The sequence below is a fragment of the Felis catus genome, chromosome B1 (assembly GCF_018350175.1).
Source record: "Felis catus isolate Fca126 chromosome B1, F.catus_Fca126_mat1.0, whole genome shotgun sequence".
Lineage (NCBI taxonomy): Eukaryota > Metazoa > Chordata > Mammalia > Carnivora > Felidae > Felis > Felis catus.
In genome coordinates this window covers 103,464,552-103,487,095 of record NC_058371.1, presented here as the reverse complement: position 1 = coordinate 103,487,095, position 22,544 = coordinate 103,464,552, and the positions used below count along the sequence as shown (strand labels likewise).

At 35.6% G+C, this 22,544-nt stretch overlaps 1 long non-coding RNA gene across 2 annotated transcripts; it reads right to left on the bottom strand.

The window, feature by feature from the left end:
• Window positions 1-256: 256 nt before the first annotated feature.
• Window positions 257-20,993, bottom strand: LOC109499000. Of its 2 annotated transcripts, XR_006596811.1 has the most exons (3): window positions 20,935-20,993; window positions 2,881-3,055; window positions 257-1,258 (listed from the first exon to the last, which is right to left on the bottom strand). It is a non-coding gene; the product is annotated as an uncharacterized LOC109499000 (long non-coding RNA). The 2 variants fall into 2 exon arrangements; XR_002156094.2 differs by lacking the exon at window positions 20,935-20,993 and having other exon boundaries at window positions 2,881-4,746.
• Window positions 20,994-22,544: the final 1,551 nt, after the last annotated feature.

The window sequence follows — 22,544 nt, the reverse complement described above, 5'->3', positions numbered from 1 at the left end:
GCCATTCAAAGTTCTTAAAAGATAGTTTTCAATCCTTATTATTTGATAAAGGCATATATGTCATGTTTCAATGTGTGTGCATACATATTATCTATCTCTCTGTATTCATTATGTATAATAAATCCATATTGTTATGTATAAATGTGCTTCAAAAAACTGGTTTAATTATTTGTAATATGACAACTACATCTTCATCACTTGAAAAAAGTGCCTACATTTGCACGAGCTTATTGTAATGATACAACTCAGAATCACATTTAATCCCTTGAAAAATTTATTTACCTTCTATAGATACAAATATTCCCAATTTACCAATTTCATGGCAGTAACTAGTTCCTCAAAAAGAAAGAAACAATTGGCCTTTTCCTCAAAATTATATAGCAAATAAACGTCCCTTTAAATTGTACATTAGCAAAGACATAATAATTTAAAGTCTTACCCTTTTGGGCTTGTCTTAAAAATGATGACTGGTGTCAGTGAAGATAATAATAAGCATAATAATAGTAAACACAATCCCCCTTGACATCAGAAAACTTAAAACATCAGGAAATGTTTCGTGGGATAAAATCATGGATCATAGAGTGAAGACAATGAAAGAAAACATACTCTCAAGCCCTATCCAACATCTGAATCCCTCTCACTGAATATAAATTACCCAACCACTCCATCATTATCTCCAGAAAGAAAGAAGCAATCCCCTAGAGGCACCCCATTCCAATATTTGACAGACCAAATTCTTCTAAACTCTTTATCATATTTAAGAAATATTTGTGTCTCTGAATTTCATGTTCAGAGACTATGCTCCTGATTCTCATAGAACCAAATTTCTGGTATGGATTCCGATATCAGAGCTTACATTTGTCAGCTCAGTAATTTGTGAAATCGATTTAACACTTTAAACCTCAGCTTTCCTATCTGTAAAAGGTGTATAAAGTGGTCACTTCATCATCTGATGTGAGGGTAAAATGAACTTCAGCACATATAAAGTACCCAGGAGAGAGAGGTTACAGTGATTACTCACCATCATTTCATGGCCTGCTTGCAGGTGACAGCATTGTCATTTCTTAGTGATGATGGTAGGGTAATGATTTCATCCAATGTGTACCACTCAGCAATGTTTATCAGTCCATTCTTAGATTTAGTCACCCAAATTCACAATGAAAAAAGTCTTGGCTTTAATATTCAGTTGGATAATTTTTGGTTTGATTTTGGTTTGAAGATAGTATGAGGTTTCTGCATGGAACTTGGGAGTTTCTCTCTAATTTGAAACAAATTATTAAGTTAATGTTAAGACCCACTGCCTGTGAATATACCTTTTTGAATTTTATTAAGGCTCTTATTGGCTATTTATATAGCCTTTTAGGTTTTCAAGATGGAAAAAAAAAGAAAACACGTGATTACTGAAGTTAAGTTTGAATTGTTATTGAAATAAATATAAGTTTAGAGCTAAATACTTTGAACACTTAAAATCTCACCAATCCTTCATACTTGAATACACTTTATTTATTTGGAATACTAAAAAAAATGCTTATATTTGAATATGCAGTTGATCTCTAAAATTTTGGAATACATATCCTCAATAAATATACATTCCTTCACCAAAAACATGCATATCCTACTATACTATTAAATACCTTATAAAATATATACAACTATGAATCTTAAAGAGTTAAATTTGAAATGCAGTATCTGAGCTTTAATCTATTAACTATAATTAATGATAAGAGATGAAAAAAATCTGATTTCAAGTAGTCTCCTTGACAATTTCAAATTACTTTGACTATTATCTCAGAAGATCTAATTAGATAATCATTGTTCTTATCTTGTAATGTGGTCTGCAAAGAGATGATAGTAGGCACAGTTATCAGTATTACTAGCTCCTTCTTGGTTGCTTCTACTTGCATAATTGGTATTATTGGTAAACCATGATTTACTTAAAGAGATTTTTTTAAAGCATCTGTTTATTTTGTGAAGTACAGTGATCATAACAAGATGACAATCCATCAGTCTGTTTAACTGCAATGCCTGGTGAGCTGCTGAATGCACTGAGTGAATGAGAATATCATAATCAGTCTTTCCACATTGTGGAACTCTCACCTCATTTGCTTTGTGTGACATGTGACCTTCTAGTATATGGACTCAGTAAGGAGACGAGTGTCTATGTTTATATTGCAAAATAACGAGGCTTTTTCTTTTTTCTAGTTAAGAATCAACTATGAATAAAAATCATAATATATTCTTACAACTCCAGTGGTTCCAGTTTTTTACATTTGTGCCTGCTCTGGAGATCTGTATCACACTGTCTTATTCAGGCGTGGAACTTGGAAGTATTGCCATTGTGTAAGCTCCCATCTTTTATAAGGAGAAAAATGCCTGGTCAAATAGTTACATCATCTTTTGAGGGGAAGTCACTTATACTGAAGCTACATGTAAAAGATTGGGCGGTACACATCCTATAGCTGCAGAGCCAGTAAAGGGCATGCATATAGCATTGCATTTTACCAAACAGACAACTAGTTTGGACATTTCAAGCTAACAACATATAACCCTCCTAGGAATCGAAGTGAGTTATGGAGACTACCTACATTGCCAAAACGCACTGCAGATAAATTGGTACTCTCATCTTTTATCTGTGGACTGTGCTTGTTACAGTAGGTGACACAACACTGAGTGGTGAGAAGCCAGAAGAAAAATGAATGATTTCTGGGATGCCTCATGGTGTGGAATTTGTTCCAGAAACTCTGACTTTATGAAGTGCCCCTCTGAGTAGCAATTTGTAACACACATTAATTCAGTAGTAGCTGAGCAAAGCTGAACAAGATTTCCCATGGTGCTGAAGTTCCAGATTGTTTCTCAAAGGGTTACATCAATTATTGTCACCTTTTTGTCAGCTGTGAACCATGATTAATTGGAGAGATCCAAATTTCTGCATGTCTTATGTCACATACTTCTTTGCTTCTCCATCTGTTTTGTCCAACGTTTTGACCAACAAGTTCCACTTCTTGTATTTCATCAAAGCTAGAGTAAATGTCTCACTCTAGGTTGGAAAGAAACACTGAAGACAGTAGAGAAAATGACATTAAGTGAGTAGCAAAGACAATTGATTTAGTAAAGGGACAAGCTGCAACCATATAAAAGGGAGACCTAATTACATTCTATTCTCTTCAGCAATGTGTAAAATGCAAAGATCTATTAGCTCAAACTTATTTGCATGTAACATTGAGTCCAGTACCCATCAGAATCAGAAACATGTAGCTTTCTTTACCTCTAAAAAATTCTGACAGCTAATTGACCAAATAATATAAAAACATTAATGGAAATTAAAAACTGATACATGAAGGAGAAAAATAGAAGTTTTTCTCTAATGTGAAACCTTTTAGAATGCAACCTTTTTTTATTTTTATCTTTTAGAAACAAGAGAAATCCCATATTACCCAGCAGATGCTGCATGGGGAACAATTGTCTACTCCAGGATTTTTGAGACTTCCAGTCACTTAATACTCTTAATTAACTTCCATCAAACATTTTCACAAATAAAATCCCTTGTAAGTCACCTAAATTCTTGTTGGAAAATGGAAGGTTTATAAAAAATAAATAAATATATTATGCTTCAGCTGATAGTTTGCAGAACAAAACTAATGGGCCTGTTCAATCAGGGAACTTGGGATGCAGGTCGGTTTGAATTAAGAAAACAAAGAGCTTTATTGGTTTTACAGCTGCTTTTCCTTCTATGATGAGGCAGGGAAACTAATTTGTAGCCCAGTTCATCACTGAATACAGCCTTCAACCTGTCCAATCGGGAAGCCTAACCTGAGCACAAAGGAAGCTTCACAGCCTGTAGAGCATAGCCCAAGGTTTCTCCCATCTGCAGAAAAAAATTGGTGGTCTCACTTGACCAGGGAATTCAGTAAACATTTTGGCCTGGTTCGAGTCCCCAAATAATGAGCTGTACAGGCCATGGGTCCTATCCTGTTCCCTGCCTGGAAAAGGAATCTAATGAATGGCTCCGTGCACTACTGAATATAATAACCCAGTCCTGACCATCCAATAAACCTGATCAGAAAAATCCAGGCAACCGTGGAGACCACCCTATAGCCTCACTTAGGAAAAGCAAACCAGCCAGTAAACCCTGTAAAACTCTTGTCAAAAAAAATGGCACATACCTTACCCTCCTGCCCCCATCCCTATCCTCAGAGTTTGAACAGCGCCTTGCCCCAAAATAGAGCATAAAAACATAGACTGAGAGTAAAGGAATGGAAAACGACATTTCAAGCAAATCGTAATAACAATAATAACAAAAAAACAGCAGGGGTAGCTATACTGAAACAAAATAGACTTTAAAAATGATAAAAAGAGACAAAGATGGTCACTATATAATGATAAAATTGTCAGTACATCAATAAGATATAACAATTGTAAATATTTATGTGCCCAACATTGGAGCAGCTAAATATATATAGCAAAAACTAACAGAGTTAAAAAAAAACAGTAACACAATAGTTGGGGACATTAATACTCCATTCTCAAAAACGGATAGGTCATCCAGGCAGAGAATCCATAAGAAAAAAACAGATTTGAACAACATTATGAACCAAATGGACCTAACAAGTATATATAAAACATTCTATCCAACAAAAGTAGAATACACATTGTTCTAAGTACACATGCAACATTATCTAGGATAGACCATATGTTAAGACACAAAAAAAGTCTTAAAAAATTCAAAAAGATTGATATCATACTAAATATTTTTTTCTGGTCACAATGGCATAAACTAGAAATTAATAAAAAGAGGAAAACTGGAGAATCCCAAACACATGGAAGTTAAACAACACTCTCCTGAACAACCAATAGATCAAAGAAGAAATTCAAGGTGAAATGAAATATAAATAAATAAATAAACAAATACATACATACATACATACATAAATACATAAATAAATAAGAAATTGTAAAAGTTTGAGTAAGCAAAAATGGAAACACAACATACCAGAACTTGCAGGATGCCATAAAAACAGTTCTAAGAGGGAAGTTCATAGCAATTTAAGAAACAAGAAAGAGCCCAAATAAAACACCTGACTCTAAACCTTAATGAGCTAGAAAAAAAAAAAAGAACAAACTAAGCCCATAGTTACAAAAAAGAAAATAATAAATATTAGGGCATAAATAAATGAAATAAAGAATGAAAAAAACAATACAAAGGATTAACAAAACTAACAATTGGTTCTTTGAAAAGATAAACAAAAGTGAAAGACCCTTAGCTAGACTAATCAAGGAAAAAACAGCAAGGATGAAAATTAGCAGAATTATATGAGAAAGGAGACATTACAACGGATACCACAGAAATATAAAGTATCATAAGAGGCTATTATGAACAATTGTATGCAAAAAAATGGAACAACTTAAAAGAAACTGAAAAATTCTTAGAAACATACAACTTATCAAGACTTAATAAGGAAGCAATAAAAATTATGAATAGACCAATTACTAGTAAGGAGATTAAATCAGTAATAAAAAATCTCTCGACAAAGAAAAGCCCAGGACCAAATGTCTTCACGGATGAATTTTCCCAACATTTAAAAGTCTAACACCAATCTTTCTCATACTCTTCCAAAAAATCTCAGAGGAGGGAACACTCCCAAAATCATATTACATGGCTAATGTTATCCTGATACTAAAACCGGAACAAAACACTACTAGAAAAGAAAAGAAAACTATAGGCCAATATTCCGAGAGACGATAAAAAGTATTAAAAAGTTCAATAGAATACTAGCCAACTGAATTCAGCAGTACATTAAGGGGCTCGTACTTCATGATTAAGTTGTTTTGGGGGTGCAAGCATGGTTCAATATATATGAGTAAATCAGTGTAATACATCACATTAATAGAATTAAAGAAAATAATTATATAATCATCTCAATAGATGCAGAAAAAACATTTGATAAAATTCAACATCCATTCATGCTAAAAACTCTTAACAAATTAGGCACAGAAGGAACATGTCTCAGCATAATAAAAGCCATGTATGACAACCTCACAGATAATATAATACTCAAAGGTAAAAGTTTGAAATCTTTCCCTCTCAGATCAGGAATAAGACAAGGGTGCCCATTCTCACCACTCCTATTCAACATGGGACTGGAAGTCCCAGCTAGAACAATTAGGGAAAAAAATAAAAAAGAAAGAAAGAAAGGTATCAGAATTGGAAAGAAAGAGTAAAATTGTCTCTATTTTCATATGACATAATTTTATACAAAGAAAATCCTAAAGACTCAACCAAAAACTGTTAGATCTAATCAATAAATTCAGTGATGTTGCCGGATACAAAATTAACATGCAAAATCAGTACTGTCTCTATTCACTGACAACGAAATTTCTGAAAAAGAAGTGAAGAAGTTGATCCCCTTTACAAGAGCATCAAAAACAAAAGAATACTTAGAAATAAATTTAGTTATGTAGATGAACGTTGTCTACTCTGAAAACTGCAAGACATTGATGAAAGAAATTGACAAAGACATGAATAAATAGAAAGGTATGCCATGTTAATGGATTGGAAGAATTACTATTGTTAAAATGTCAATATTACCAAAAGTCATCTATATATTCAATAAAATCCCTATCAGGATTTCAATGGCATATTTTACAGAAGTAGAAAAAACCCTCCCAAAATTTGTATGGAACCACAAAAGAACCCAAATAACCAAAGAAATCCTGAGAAAAAAGAACAGAGCAAGACATATCATATTTTCTGATTTCAAGCTATACTATAAAGTTGAAGTCGTCAAAACAGTGTAGTACTGGCATAAAAACAGACACATTGAGAAAAGAATCAAGAGCCCAGGTGAGCATCTATGGTCAACTAATATTTTACAAGGGAGCTAAGAGTACTCAATGGAGGAAAAACAGTCTTCAATAAATGGTGTGGGGCTAATTGGAAAAGGATGTAAAAGAATGTAAAGAATGTAAAAGAATGTAAAAGAATGAAACTGGACCCTTATCTTGCACCACTCACAAAAATTCACTCAACATAGATTAAAGACTTAAATGTAAAACCTGAAATCATGAAACTCCTAGAAGAAAACATAGGAATAAAAAAAAAACTCCTTGACATAGGTCTTAGTAATGATTTTTTGGATACCTAAATCACAAGAAACAAAATAAAAAATAAACAAGTGGGACTGCAGCAAACTAAAAACTTTTTCACAGCAGAAGAAACCCTCAACAAAGTAAAAAGACAACCTATGGAATGGGAAAAAATATTTGCAAACTATATATCTAATAAGAGGTTAATACCCAAGATCTATAAGTAACTCATACAACTCAATAGCAGAAAAAGAAAAGGAGAATAAAGAAAAGATAGAAGAAAAGAAAACGAATTAATCCCATTAAAATGCAGGCAAAGGACATGAATAGATATTTCTCCAAATAAGATACAGAAAAGGCCAATAGGTTCATGAAAAGATGCTCAACGTCATCAGTAATATGGGAAATGCAAATTAAAGCCACATTGAGATATCACTTCACACCTGTTAGAATGGCCATCATGAAAAAGACAAGAGATAACAAATGCTGGCATGCATGGAGAAAAAGAAACCCTTGGGCACAGCTGGTGGGATTGTAAATTGGTACAGCCATATGGAAAACAGTAAGGATAATCCTCAAAAAGTTAAAAACAGAACTACCATATGATCCAGCCAATTCCTCTTCTGGGAATGCATCCAAAGAAAATGAAAACACTAACTGAAAAAGATATCTGCACCCCTATGTTCATAACAGCATTAATCACAATAGATAAGACACAGAAGCAACTTAAGTGCCCATCCACTTAAGTGGATGAATGAACAAAGAAGATGTGGTATATATCTTAGAATACAATATACAATATAAGAATAGAATAGAATAGAATAGAATAGAATAGAATAGAATAGAATAGAATATCATTCAGCCATAAAAAAAAATTTAGTAAATCCTATCATTTGTGAAACATGGATGGAACTTGAAGACATTATGCTAAATGAAATAAATCACACAGAGAAAGACAAATACTGTATGTTTTCACATACATGTGGACTCTAAAAGAAAAAAATTCAAACTAATAATAGAAAAAGATATCAGACTTGTGGTTATCTGGGGTGGTCCATGTGGGGTGGGGAAATTGGAGAAAGGTGATCTGTAGGTACAAATTTCCAGTTATAAGATAAATAACTACAACATGATGACTATACTTAACACTGCTGTATCATATATAGGAAAGTTAAGAGAGTAAATTCAAGGAGTTTTGACTACAAGGAGAAAAGGGTTTTTTTTTTCCTTTTTTCTTTAGTTCCTTTTCATTTATTTCTATGAGAAGATGATGCTAGCTGAACCTATTGTGGTAATCATTTCAAACCATCAAGCTGTATGTCTTAAACTTACACGGTGATATTTGTCAATTATTTCTAAATAAAACTGGGGAAAAAAAAGAAAAAAAATTGTTGTGTTTTGCAACCTTGTATCAATGTTGGATCTTGTGGAAAAATACATCCAGAGCACATGCACCACTCCACAGCCTGGGTGTGGATTAGTTACTTCATGTTGTGGGGAGTTTCCAGGTTTCACTGGGTGCTTGTGGTAGTTTCAGAATTGGTGGTACCCCCTTAAGATGCAACTGCTCAACAATAAAATTTATTTTTCTGGATTTTTGTGCATTTTGTTTGATCAAATTTGGCAGTTGTACTGAAATAGTAAAGAAATAGTGAAATTAGTCTTCAAACATGTTTCAGGATGGGGACTAAGGTAATCAAAATCACTATAGCTAATATGAAAGTTCAAACAGTTGATATTCAAGGGCAAATTTTATTTGCGACACAGTGAGATTTGTTAATGATTCTGGCTTACTTCCTGCAGTAGGTCTCTGAACAACTTGCCACTGACCATGGCCTATAGTAGGAAAAGGCTGAGGGCACTCTGGACAACATGTTAATAAAATAATTATAGTGAAAAATAATAAATCAAATTTAATAAAGCTCTATATCTTATCGTTAAGAAGGTTTCCTATTATTTTGAAATGTACTGTCTTTAAATGGAAGGGAGAAATGGTGTTTCTCCGCAGGGTAAAGGGCAGATTTTTCTGCAGGAAGATTAATCCAAAGCTATGGCTCAGGATCGGCAATCACTCACCTACAGTTTATATACTGTAGGAAAGATAAGTCTGAAGAACTGAATTTCCCAGAGTAAAATATATCTCTAAATGAATGTGATTTGAAACATCTCACAATTATCCTTCACAGTTTTTGATAAAGTTTCAAGTGGAAGGGGTGTCTCAAGAAGTTAAAGTCAGAAAGCAGACTTTCTTCAATTTGTTCAATAACTTTTATTGAATGTACATTATGCACTAGCCACTATTCTAATTATCTGAGACTAGTTTCATCTTATATATAAACATAAATCATTTTGCATAGTTTTAATATATACTAAATTTTCCAGGAACATAACTAGCATTTGCTATACGACTGCTTTGTTTTGTTTTGCTCTTGATTTGTTTGGAAGTTTCCCAAGAGTTGTTCATGATTTCTCAAAATCATGTTGAAGATGGCAATACTGCTCATGGCCTTTCATTCCCCCAGAGAGTACACATGGATCAGTCTGCATTTGAGCTGTTTTACTTCCATGATTCTATATGTACTCCTAATTGTCCCAGCATCATGTGGTGAAAAGACAACACTCTCTCTACTGATTCTCCTTTGCACCTTTATTGAAAGTCAATCACTATATTTGCGTGGGTCTATTTCTGGACTTTCTCTTTTGTTCTGTTGATTTATTTGTCTAATACTTATGTCAATACCGTATTTTATGATTACTTTGGCTTGAAATTAAGTACTGTAAGTCTCCATTTTCTTTTTCTTTTTCAAAACTGTTTTGGCTATTCTTGATTATTTGCATTTCTATATGAATTTTAGAATCACTTTATTGATTTATAAGAAAAGGCCTACTGAAATTTTTGTCTGGATTGTGTTGAATCTATAGATCACTTTGGGAGGAATTGTCATTTTAGTAATATTGAGTCTTCCAATCCATGAACAAAGCATATCTCTTCATTTACTTCAGTATTTTAAAATTTCTCTCAGCAATATTTTGTAGTTTTCAGATCTTACACATCTTTTATTAGATTTATCCCAAGGTATTTTGTATTTTTAATGCTATTTTCAATTTCATTTTTAATTTCAAGTTCTGATTATTCCTAGTATATGGAAGTAGAATCGATTTTTCTATTATGATATTGTATCCTACAAACTTGCTGAACACATATTAGTGAATTGCTTTTTGTAGATTCTATCAGGTTTCCTGTATAGATGATCCTGATGTCTATGAATAACACTGACTAGAACCTTCAACACAATGCCTAATAGAAGTGATAAGTGCAGACATCCTATCTTATTGCTGATCTCAGGGGAAAAGCATTAAGTCTTTCACCATGAAGTATGATGCTGGCTATTGATTTTTTCTTGTGGTCCATACCAGGTTGAGAAAAGCTCATTCTATTCCTAGTTTGCCAAGAATTTTATGATATTGTTGTTGAATTTTTGTTAAATTCATTTTCTGCATCTATTGAGATGATTGTTTCATTTTTATTTTTTACTTTGATAACATAGTGAATTAAATGGATTTTCAAATGCTAAACCAGCCTTGTATTCCTTGGCACCAATCCCATATATTAACTCTGAGTTCTGTGAGACATGAGAGAAAAAGTACCCACCACCTCAACGCATGCATCGGCCAAGCTGGAAAATCAAGCGTAAGATCAGAAAAAACCTGAAAGCTATAGGAGAGCTTACTTAAACAGAGAGACAGTTTCAGAGATATAGGAGAAGGGTTAGGGTGGCATAGGGCCTCGGGGTGGCTGATGGTGAATGGTGTGGGCTACATTAGGAACAAGATGATTCAGAGCATTACAGGGATGAAAATATGATAGAGTATTTAGACAGGTGGGAAACTTACACAATGAACATTGACTGAAAATGTGTGAGTTAGATGGATGCTCCGAGAGTCCAGGAACTAACAGAATCATATTCTGTATGAAATCAGTTGCTGCAACTGTAAATATCAGCAATATGTGACTGCTGCATGTTCTGAACAACAGTTCAGACACTGTGAACTCCTTATGTGCAGGTTTTTAGGATGAAACATGTCCCAGAGACTGTGGTTATCTGGTTGGCTTAAGCTACAGATGGCCACAGAGACTCAAACTTGGGATGGCATCTATTGAATCTGATATACTACATGGTATCTGCCCCATTTTATCAAGGCAATGCCTATACAAGTTCCAGCCAATCTTTGCTACCTTAGCTGCTGACATCTCATGCCTGAACCTTAACTCAGCATCTGAGGACCTGCTCCTGGCCAGCACAATTCCATGAAACCAATTGTTTTCTAATCTGTTCCTGGACACCTGTCACTGGGTTATGCCTTTCTGCAGAGTATTAATGCTACTAATGCTGCTTCCAACCTATACCACAATATGAGTGGCCTAAGCATTTATTGCTAGACCCTCAGAATGGTATAGTATACCTTTTGGAAAGTTCTCCATATCATCCTTCTCTCCACCTCTCCTATTACTGACCTCTATACTTTAGTGGTTTGTTCTAGCCCTTTCCATTCCCACTGAAGTCAACTGTGCTATATCTAGTTGTGTCCAAAGACAGAAATCACATAGCAAAATGTAAAGGTCATTTGAAATATTATATTTTGGAATACTCTGCCACTGTTCTCTCCCATTGCTGAGTTAACACTGTATAGCTATACGATCAATCATATTATACTTATGTTCATTTGCACTTAAAGATATAGTAATACTTGAAGAGTTAATATGCTAGACCAGAATAAAATGAACTAGTTTAACTTCCGTTTTGTTTATAGCCATGTCCTTGGCATATAGTGGTCAGTAGAAGAGAAGTATGATAAGGTCTCATGAGTATAGTCCATTTCACTTTCACAACTAAATGCCACCTGCAGATGGGAAGCAAGTGGAGCACCACACATCATAGCTCTATTGCAATAGGCAAAACCTCCAAGGCTAACAGACTCTTCTGGGTTCCTTGACTTCTACAAAGTACAGATTTATCCCCAAGCTGTCAGTCATGTCTGCAAATATCTTTTAGATTAGTTGGCACTAATTAAGTCACTATTGTTTAAAAACTATAAAAATTTTCAAGTGGGGCACCTGGGTGGCTCAGTCAGTTAAGTGTCTGATTCTTGACCTTGGCTCAGGTCATGATCTCATGATTCATGAGCTCCAGCCCTGCATAGGGCTCTTTGCTGACAGCACAGAGTCTGCTTGGGATTCTCTCTGTCTCTTTCTCTCTCTCTCTGCCCCTCCCCTGCACCCTCTCTCTCTCTCTCTCTCATCTCTCTCTCAAAAAAATAAACTTTAAAAAAGTTATCAAGTGAAATATCACAGAAGTTTGCGGTATGTGTATATTCAAGCTCATGATTCAGTAGGAAATCTTGGACAAGTATGTGCTGAAGGCTGCCTTCTGGAAATAGGGCTACAAACAGCCACAATCGCTCAACACGCTGGCAAGATTAGTTCTAGTAATGCTAGTTGCTCTAGAACTTAGTATGTTTTGTTTTCTATGGAATCTCAATATTAGAAGCCATTGACTCTTTGAGCATCTTTCTTTTTACTAATTAAATGCTAAGTGAAGTAAAAAAAATGACTTTAGTAATTGCAATTTTCTCAGTGAAAAACAGTGAAGGACTTCCCCATTTGAACTTTGCAAGGCAAATTCTCTTTAGCAAATTATCACAAGATGTAAAATCTCCTGTCATATAGCACATGGAAAGGATATTAAACATTTTTGTCAACCGCTTTATACTGGATCTTGTCAGTTTTAAAAGATAATCTTAAATCCTTGGTTCTCTGAAATAAAGTAAATACAATTCATTTTGAGGCCATTATAATTTTTTCATGGGTAAAACCCTAAGAAAATGATTAGAATTTCTCTAAACTCTCTTAGGATATTTCTGTATAAAGCTTTCCGTGTGCATGAATGTGCACATGTGCGCGCGCACACACACACACACACACACACACACACACATTGCACAACTAGAAGACATTACCTCCAGAATGTATCCAGCTGTGGATTCACCTTTGCAAATTTTAAGTCCTTAAAATAAAATAAATATATAAAGTATATATCCTTTTGGTCTGTTTCTCTGAAGAATGCTGACTATGGGGGACTACACTAGGGAGTGGATACTGAGAGACATGATACATCAGGTAACAATCATGCTACATCAAGTAACAATCAATTTATCCTTGGGTCCTGTGTTATTTTCTGTCTTCAGATAAGCAATCTCCAAGATGGGATTAGACAGACATTAGATTTATTAGAGAAAATGTCTGTGAAAGATAGAGTGGGAGATACACAGAGAAGGCATGGAGCACGTTCAGACTGTGATTCAGGTCACCCCTTCCTCTGTGAGAGAAGTAAGAAAGAGGATTCAGTAGGAGGAGGTTGAGACTCAAGGTAGTTCTAAGAAAGTTTCATCTAGGCCAATGGGGAGCTTTGAGCCAAAGTTGCACATCAGAGGTATCTTGAGGCTGTCTGGAATGGGCCTCCATTACTACTCCTGAAGTCAGCATGAGAAGTGTGGCCTCAGCATGAAAGTAGTGGAGGATCCAAAAAGGCAATACCTAGAGCCATCATTTAACTATGCTTCCCATAGTAGAAGCTCTGAGTAGTATATATTCATGACTATTGCAGCCTCCAGAGACCCATGTCCCTTCCATAGTCAAAATACATTTACTCTCTATCAAGACTCCAAAGTCTTATCCAGTCATTGCATTGGGCTTAGAGTCCAGAATTTCATCATATGTTTTTGTTATAGGTGTGATTGAGGATCCCCACATGCCACTCTTCTTTATTGAGACATCTGAACAAAAAGACAAGTTATTTGCTTCCATTAGCTCAATGTGTAATAGTGAGATAGGGTTGACTGCAATAAACACTTCCCTTCAAAGAGAGGAATGGAGTTCTTTTTCTGGAAAAAGTGGAATGGGAGTGTCTCTCTCACTGAATATAACTATTAAACCTGGGCAGATTGTGTGGAACAGCTATTTGAGAAATCTGAAATGTAAATGATAGCAAGTGGATTAGGGAAGATGATCAGAATTCAAGTATGAATAAATCAAATGGTGGTTATACCATTACACCCCAACTCAGTTTCCCTGAACAAATGAAGTAGACATTAGAGAGCAAATAGAAGCCCACTAGTTCTAGTACAAAAAGCAGGAAAAAGAAGCATGTAAGACTCAGAGAGAGTATGGAAATCTCGCCTTTTCTATTTTTTTCTTCTGTTCTCTCACACTCCATCCCCTAAGTAATTCCATGGTGATGAGACACAACCAGAAACAGGGAACTGCAGGAGCTAAAACATTGAGGGAATAAAAATGTGCTCCCTATTCAGTGGATGCTTCCATGACAAGAGGGGAGCCCCATCTTCACCACTTTTTCCTCTGTCCTGGGAACTGACTCTGGTTGCACATAAAGTTGCAGAAGTATACAGCAGAGCAGGGTAATACGGAGTTGGAGGACCAACATTAGGAGCTCTAGGGAACCAGAAAGACCAGAAAGATTATGGAGAGGGAAGAATTCAGAAAAGCAACCTCATAAATTATGAACTCTTGGGCCCACCCTTAAACTATGAATATGATCTGATTCTACTTCACATGTCAAAAATTTTAGGAGCTGAAATAATGATATGCTACTACTCAGGTCCAAGATTGACTAATATGTGAGTGGCACACATATTAGATAGATCCAAATAGCACTGCAAAAAGCACTGCAAATAATTCAAAAACTGGATTGGAACTGACATTGGAACTAAAGTCTACAGAGGGAAGACTGGGAATTGTGACCTGAACTCAACCAATTCAACTACTTGCTTTAAAAAAATATCAACATTCTCCACAGGATTTAAATAAGACCCAAACTCTCATAATACTAAAAATGTTCAGAATACAATGCAAAATTAGAAAACAAATAACCAGGAAAATCTCAACACATATGGGAAAAGAAAATGAACCGATGGTAATACCAACATGATCAGAGATGTTGGAATTATCTTACAGCAAGCAATTGTGAGAAGTCCTGTAAACAACAAGAAAATAGAGATGTTCAGCAAAGAAACAGAATCTTGTATTAATTGGGGTTCTCCAGAGAAACAGAATCTCTGGAGAGAGATTAATTTTTTACAAAAAATTTGTTACAAAAAATTAAACAACATTATTAACCAAAGAATTTAACTATAGACTGTATAGAACTTACTCCGCCCAATAATAGCATGCATCTTTTTCTTTATTATTTAAATCCAGGTTAGTTAACATATGGTGCAATAATGATTTCAGGAATAGAATTTAGTGATTCATCACTTACTTATGACACCCAGTGATTATTCCAACAAATGTCCTCCTTAATGCCCTTTGCCCATTTATCCCACCCCTCACCCAACACCCCCCAGCAACCCTCAGTTTGTTCTCCCTATTTAAGAGTCTCTTATGGTTTGTCCCCCTCTCTGTTTGTATATTATTTTTGCTTCCCTTCCCTTGTGTTCATCTGTTTTGTATCTTAAATTCCATATATGAGTGAAATCATATATTTGTCTTTCTCTCATGGACTTATTTTGCTTAGCATAATATACTCTAGTTCCATCCACTTGTTGCAAATGGCAAGATTTCATTCTTTTTGATTACTGAGTAATATTCCACTGTAAGTATATGTGTGTGTGTGTGTGTGTGTGTGTGTGTGTGTGTGTGTGTATTACATATTGGGCTAATGGACTACCCTTTATCCATTAGCCCAATATGTATGTATGTGTATGTATACAATATGTATGTATGTAGACATTTGGGCTCTTTCCATCCTTTGGCTATTATCCATAGTACTGCTATAAACATTGGGGCACATGTGCCCCTTTGAATCAGCACTCCTGTATCTTTTGGATAAATGCCTAGTAGTGCAATTGCTGGGTTATAGGGTAGTTCTATTAATTTTTTGAGGAACCTCCGTACGGTTTTCCAGAGTGGCTGCACCAGCTTGCATTCCCACCAGCAATGCAAAAGAGATCCTCTTTCTCCACATCCTCTCCAACATCTGTTGTTGCCTGAGTTGTTAATTTTAGCCATTCTGACAGGTGTCAGGTGTTATCTCATTGTGGCTTTGATTTGTATTTCCTGATGATGAGTAATGTTGAGCATTTTTTCATGTTTCTGTTAGCCCACTGGATGTCTCCTTTGGAAATGTGTCTATGTATGTCTTTTGCCCATTACTACATTGGATTATTTGTGTTTTTGGTGTTGAGTTTGATTAAGTTCTTTATAAATTTTGGACACTAATCCTTTATCTGATATGTCATTTGCAAATATCTTCTCCTATTCCATCAATTACCTTTTACACTTGCTGATTATTACCTTCACTGTGCAGAAGGTTTTTATTTTGATGAGGTCCCAATAGTTCATTTTTGCTTTGGTTTCCCTTCCCTCTGGAGACATGTCAAGAAAGAAGTTGATGTGGCCAAGGTCAAAGAGATTGTTACCTGTTTTCTCCTCTAGGATTTTGATGGCTTCCTGTCTTATGTATAAGTCTCTCATCCATTTTGAATTTATTTTTGTGTATGGTGTAAGAAAATGGTCCAGGTTCATTTTTCTGCATGTCGCTGTCCAGTTTTCCCAACATCATTTGTTGAAGAGACTGTCTTTTTTCCATTGGATATTCTTTACTGCTTTGTCAAAAATCAGTTGGCCATATGTTTGTGGGTCCATATCTGGGTTGTATATTCTGTTCCATTGATCTATATGTCTCTTCTTGTGCCAGTACCATACTGTCTTGATGATTACAGCTTTGTAATACAGCTTGAAGTCCGGAATTGTGATGCGTTCAGCTTTGATTTCCTTTTTCAACATTATTTGGCTATTCAGGGTTTTTTGTGGTTCCATACAAATTTTAGTATTGCTTGTTCTAGCTTTGTGAAGAACGCTGGTACTATTTTGTTAGAGATTGCATTAAATATGTAGATTACTTTGGATAGTATCAACATTTTAACAATATTTGTTCTTCCAATTCATGAGCATGGAATGTTTTTTTTCCATTTTTTTGTGTCTTCTTCAATTTCTTTCATAAGCTTTCTATATTTTCAGCATACAGATTTTTTACTTCTTTGGTTAGGTTTATTCCTAGGTATTTTATGTTTTTTGGTACAAATGTAAATGGGATTGATTCCTGGATTTCTCTTTCTGCTGCTTCATTATTGGTATATGGAAATGCAACCAATTTCTATATATTGATTTTATATCCTGTGACTTTGCTGAATTCATGGATCAGTTCTAGCAGTTTTTGGTGGAGTCTTTTGGTTTGTCCACATAGAGTATCATGTCATCTATGAAGAGTGAAAGTTTGATTCCCTCCTTGCCAATTTGGATGCCTTTTATTTCTTTGTGTTGTCTGATTGCTGAGACTAGGATTTCCAACACCACGCTGAATAACAGCGGTGAGGGTGGACATCTGTGTCATGTTCCTGACCTTAGGGGGAAAGCTCTAAGTTTTTCCCCCTTGAGGATGATATTAGCAGTGGGACTTCTGTATATGGCCTTTATGATCTTGAAGTATGATCCTCCTATCCCTATTTTCTTGAGAGTTTTATCAAGAAATGATGCTATATTTTGTCAAATGCCTTTTCTGCATCTATCAAAAGGATAATGTGATTCTCATCCTTTATTTTTTTCTATTCTTAAAACAATTTTTAATGGTTTTATTTATTTTTGAGACAGAGTGAGACACAGCATGAGCAGGGGAGGGGCAGAGAGAGAAGGAGACACAGAATCCAAAGCAGGGTCCAGACTCTGAGCTGTCAGCACAGAGCCCGACATGGGGCCTGAACTCACGGACTGTGAGATCATGACTTGAGCCAAAGTCGGACGCCCAACCAACTGAGCCACCCAGGTGCCCCATCATCCTTTTTTTATTAATGTGATGTATCACATTGATTGATTTGAAGATACTGAACCAGCCTGGCATCACAGGGATAAACCCCACTTGATTGTGGTGAATAATTCTTTTGACATACTGTTGGATCTAGTTTGCTAGTATCTTGTTGAGAATTTTTGCATCCATGTGAATCAGGGAAATTGGTCTGTAGTTCTCCTTTTTAGTGGGGGTCTTTGTCTGGTTTTAGAATCAAGGTAATGCTGGCCTCCCATAATGAGTTTGAAGGTTTTCCTTCCTTTTCTATTTTTCGTGCAGTGGTGCAGCAGCAGAAGTTAAGAGATTATGGCAAATCACAAACATAGCTGGCACCAGGTTTCACTTTACCCTGGCATCTTTGTCTCAATACCAGCAAACGTGGCTATTCTTCAGAGTCCACTGGGACCTTTACCTGTGAGGAGGCTGTATGGTTTCTACTAAATGCTCTCCAAACAGGGGAACCAACTATCATCGTGTGGCACATGGTCGCCCCAGACCATGCTGACTGCTCCTGGGGATTTGCCCTACTTCCTCACCACAGCACTGCTGGGCACTGGGTTCTGGAACTTCACACTCTGGCCTCTACTGTTTATAGAATCCTGGTGGTACTGAAACGCTCTCTTTTCTTCCTGTCAGTGGTTTTGGGGAACAGATTTCTTGTTCAGTCCCCTAAGAGTGTTATCACTCTTTCTCTCTCTCTCCAACTACTTTCAGGGGAGATTTTTCCTGCAGTCTCCTGATTAGTCACACTGTCGCCCTTTCTCTGTCCTTCCTCTGCAAAAACAGCTCCCTACCCTCCGTGGCTTTTGTCTCCTCCAGTTCACCCCTCTGCACCACGCACCTTCCCAGTTCTGTGGCCCAAGTTATGCAAATTGTTGTGTTAATCCTCAGATCAATTTCCTAGGTGTGCAAAATAGTTTGGTGCTTATCTAGCTGTGTTTCAGGGACGAGACAAACTGAGGGTGTCCATGCTGCTCTGCCATCTTGATTGCAATTTAATAGCTTACATCTTTTAAGTGCACATGGAAAATTCTTCAAGATATATAGTATCTTAGGTCATAAAATAAGTGTTACAAATTTTTGAAAATTGAAATCATGCAAAGCATTTTTCTGGCCAGAAAGGAATTAAACAAGAAATCAACAATAGAAAGGTAACAGGAAAGTCTTCAAGTACTTGGAAATTAATGAATATACTTCTAAATAATCCATGAGCCAAAAAGTAATTTTCAAGGGAAATTAGGAAATAGTTTGAACTGAGTAAATATATAACGTATCAAAATTTGTGGCATACAAAGGGAAATTGCAGCATTAAATCCTTCTTTAGGAAAAAAAAGTCTCAAATTAGTAATTTAAGCTCCTACCAGAAGCAACTAGAAAAAGAAGAGCAAAGTTATTCCAGAGTAAGCCAAAGGAAGAAAACAATAAGGTGAAGAGCAGAAATCAATAAAAGAGGATACAGGAAATCAATAGTGAAAATCAGTAAAACCAAAAGCTGGTTCTTTGAAAAGAATCAATATGATTGATAACCTTCTAAGCAAGACTGATTAAAAAAAAAAAAGAAAAAAAATAAGCTAATTATCAATATCAACAATGAAAAAGAAGATATCATTACCACCTCAAGATATTAAAACAACTATAAAAGAATGCTCTCAGCAACTATGCACATAAATTTGACAATTTAGATAATATTGCCCAGTTGACCAATTATTCAAAACCCACAAACTACCAAAACTCACCCAAGATGAAATAGATAACTTGAATAGTCTTAGAAGGAAATAAAATTGTCCCTATTTACAGATGACAAATAGAGGAGCAGTGAGAGGCACAAAGCAAGTTCAGGTCCATGAAAATTCTAAAATCCAGCTGTGGACACATGTTGTGAGAGCTTCCATTCAGAGCCCGGTACTTTCCTTGATTAGAGCCTAGGTCTGTTCTACAGGAGTGGTTCTCATCAAACCTTCTCCTCCTTGGTTCTCTCCTCAGGGAGGTCTTTCCTTTTCCATAGGAAATGGCCTATGTTTGAAATTTTTTGAATAGCTGAATAGTTTTTCCAGTCGGCTTCCTTCCCATAGAATGTTTGTGTCCAGATGCTTTTTTCATTTTGAACTAACTCAGTCCCTTTTAATCTAAGCTGATTCTCTTTGGGTATTCTATGAATCTAAACGAAACTTACTCCATGTCCCTAATGCCACATCAATAATTCTTTTTCAGACAGATGTTTCTCTTCTTTGCATGGAATGACAAAGTGCCATGGAACAACACCCTTAACATTCTTAGAAACAGTTTTTTGTCTGGTTGTACTGAGAGCCCACTGGGCACCACCTTCAATCTTTCTGAGGTCTTAAGAGTTTTGCAGACAACATCTCTGATATGACTTTCTCCCAAAGGCTATTTCTTTCTTTGAGAATCTGTTGGCTAAAGAAATAACCCTGGCTGGAGAGATTGGAAATGTAAAACCTTTCTATTTTCCTCTACACAGGAAGACTTGAATACACATTTTTTCTAAATTCCATTTGCAAACTGAACTATCCTTTCTAAGTTTGTCTCTTATCATATCTTATTACACACAAAGAAGTCAACTGCCGTTTCATCATTCTGTTGGAACTACAGGGACAGTCATGCAATTGTTTTATGATGAGAAAAAAAACCACAGATCACTGTTTTTCACACTTCCAATAGCAGTTTCCACAACGTTTTTATCAGCAGCCACTAAAATTTGTCTGCCATTCCTCCAGCTTCTGCCAGCAGCTTACCTGCCACTTATTCCAGCCATATATCCCTAGCCATATCCATATATGCCTAGTCTCAAAGCTTACGTCATACATTGTAGGTTTTTCTTAAAGTAGAAACCGTTTTCTATCTACTAATTTCTGTATGTGTTATCTGTTAGTTTACAACAACCCACCCTAAAACTTAAAAATTTAAGGGGTACCTGGGTGGCTCAGTTGGTTGAGCATCTGACTTCAGCTTGGGTCACGATCTTGTGGTTGGTGAGTTTGAGTCCCGCATCAGGCTCGCTGATGTCAATGTGAAGCCTGCTTTGGATCCTCTGTCCTTCCCCCATCTCTCTGCCCCTCCCCTGATCACGCTGTCTCTCTTTTGAAATAAATAAATAAATAAATAAATAAATAAACAAACAAACAAACAAATAAATAAATACAATAATAATGTATTATTTTTCATAGTTCAGGAGGTTCGGTAAGAGATTCTTCTACTGGTCTTGACTATGCTCATTCACGTGACTCAGTCAACTTAGGTTGACTAAGAACTGGCTTAGATAGAATGGCTAGGTCTCTCTCTTCATGTGTTCTCTCATCCTTAAAACATGCTGACCTTTCTTTACATGATAAGAGGTTGGCAACATTCCCAAGATGTGAGCCATAGCTTTTTGATCATGTTTGCATATGTCCCATCAGCCAAAGTATGACAGGCGAAGCCAAAGTCTGTGTAGGAAGAGCCAAGGGCACAGATGCCAAACGTCATGATTTACTGGACTTATTAATGTAACAATCAACCACAGGGACTTATGTGGAGAAAGAGCAATTAATACTTGATGTTTGGGTCTAGAAAATTCCTTCTGAAAACACACTGTAACAATTAACAACAAAAACATTAGGTCCTGTAAGCCTCATCATTTAGCAGACCCTTTTATATCAGAGGTTCCAAAGCACTCAATATTTCCATTCATAGAAGATATTTTAATTGATGAAACATCCCCTGTAAGATAATGACACCCTTGTCAGCAAGAGATAAGGGTATATTCTGACCAGTTCCATGAACATATCTAATTTACAAAGTATGAGACCCAAACAAATGATGAGGAAAGCAAAACCATTGCTTCTGGAGTCTCTAATGACAGTAATGCCAAAGAGAAGGTGAAAAACCAGTTTGTTTTTTCCAGATACACTAAGCTATTGTAAGATTCAGAGCTTGAGGAGGCTATCACATGCTAATTTGAAAGTTATGGAAAAGTCACATCTTTAAGATTTTATGTCCCTTAATATTTCTAGCTGTCCAGCCTTCCTTCATCAGCCACAGTAAGGCATTTGTCCTTCAAGATTCACTGTTGTTGTTTGTCTAATTTACAACAGTATTCATGTCTAACATACTGTTCAATTAAATACTTGAAGTATTAATTATATTGGTGGCATAAGTTTCCAAAAACATGTGGAGAAAGTCAAAAGAGTATAAGCATTTTGTCTTTTATCAATGTATTTCAGAGTCTTTATTTGCCATAATTCCCCTATAAACTCTATTGATTCTCTATAATAAGATAGCCTTAATTCTAGGATATTTCACTACTGTTCATTTGCTTAAGCAAATCTATTCCAACATTATCTCAGAATCTTTACATGAAAAGGGTCATTATATGAATAACAAGGCCTGTTTATACCATTTTTCAAAATATGACTTTGTTTTTCACCTCATAGTATATACTTTTACCTTAATTTTTACAAAGTACTAGCTGAACTTAGCAATAATAAATGAATCACTCATTTCTGTTTTTTTTTTAATCTCATAAAATTCTTCCCTTATCTTTCA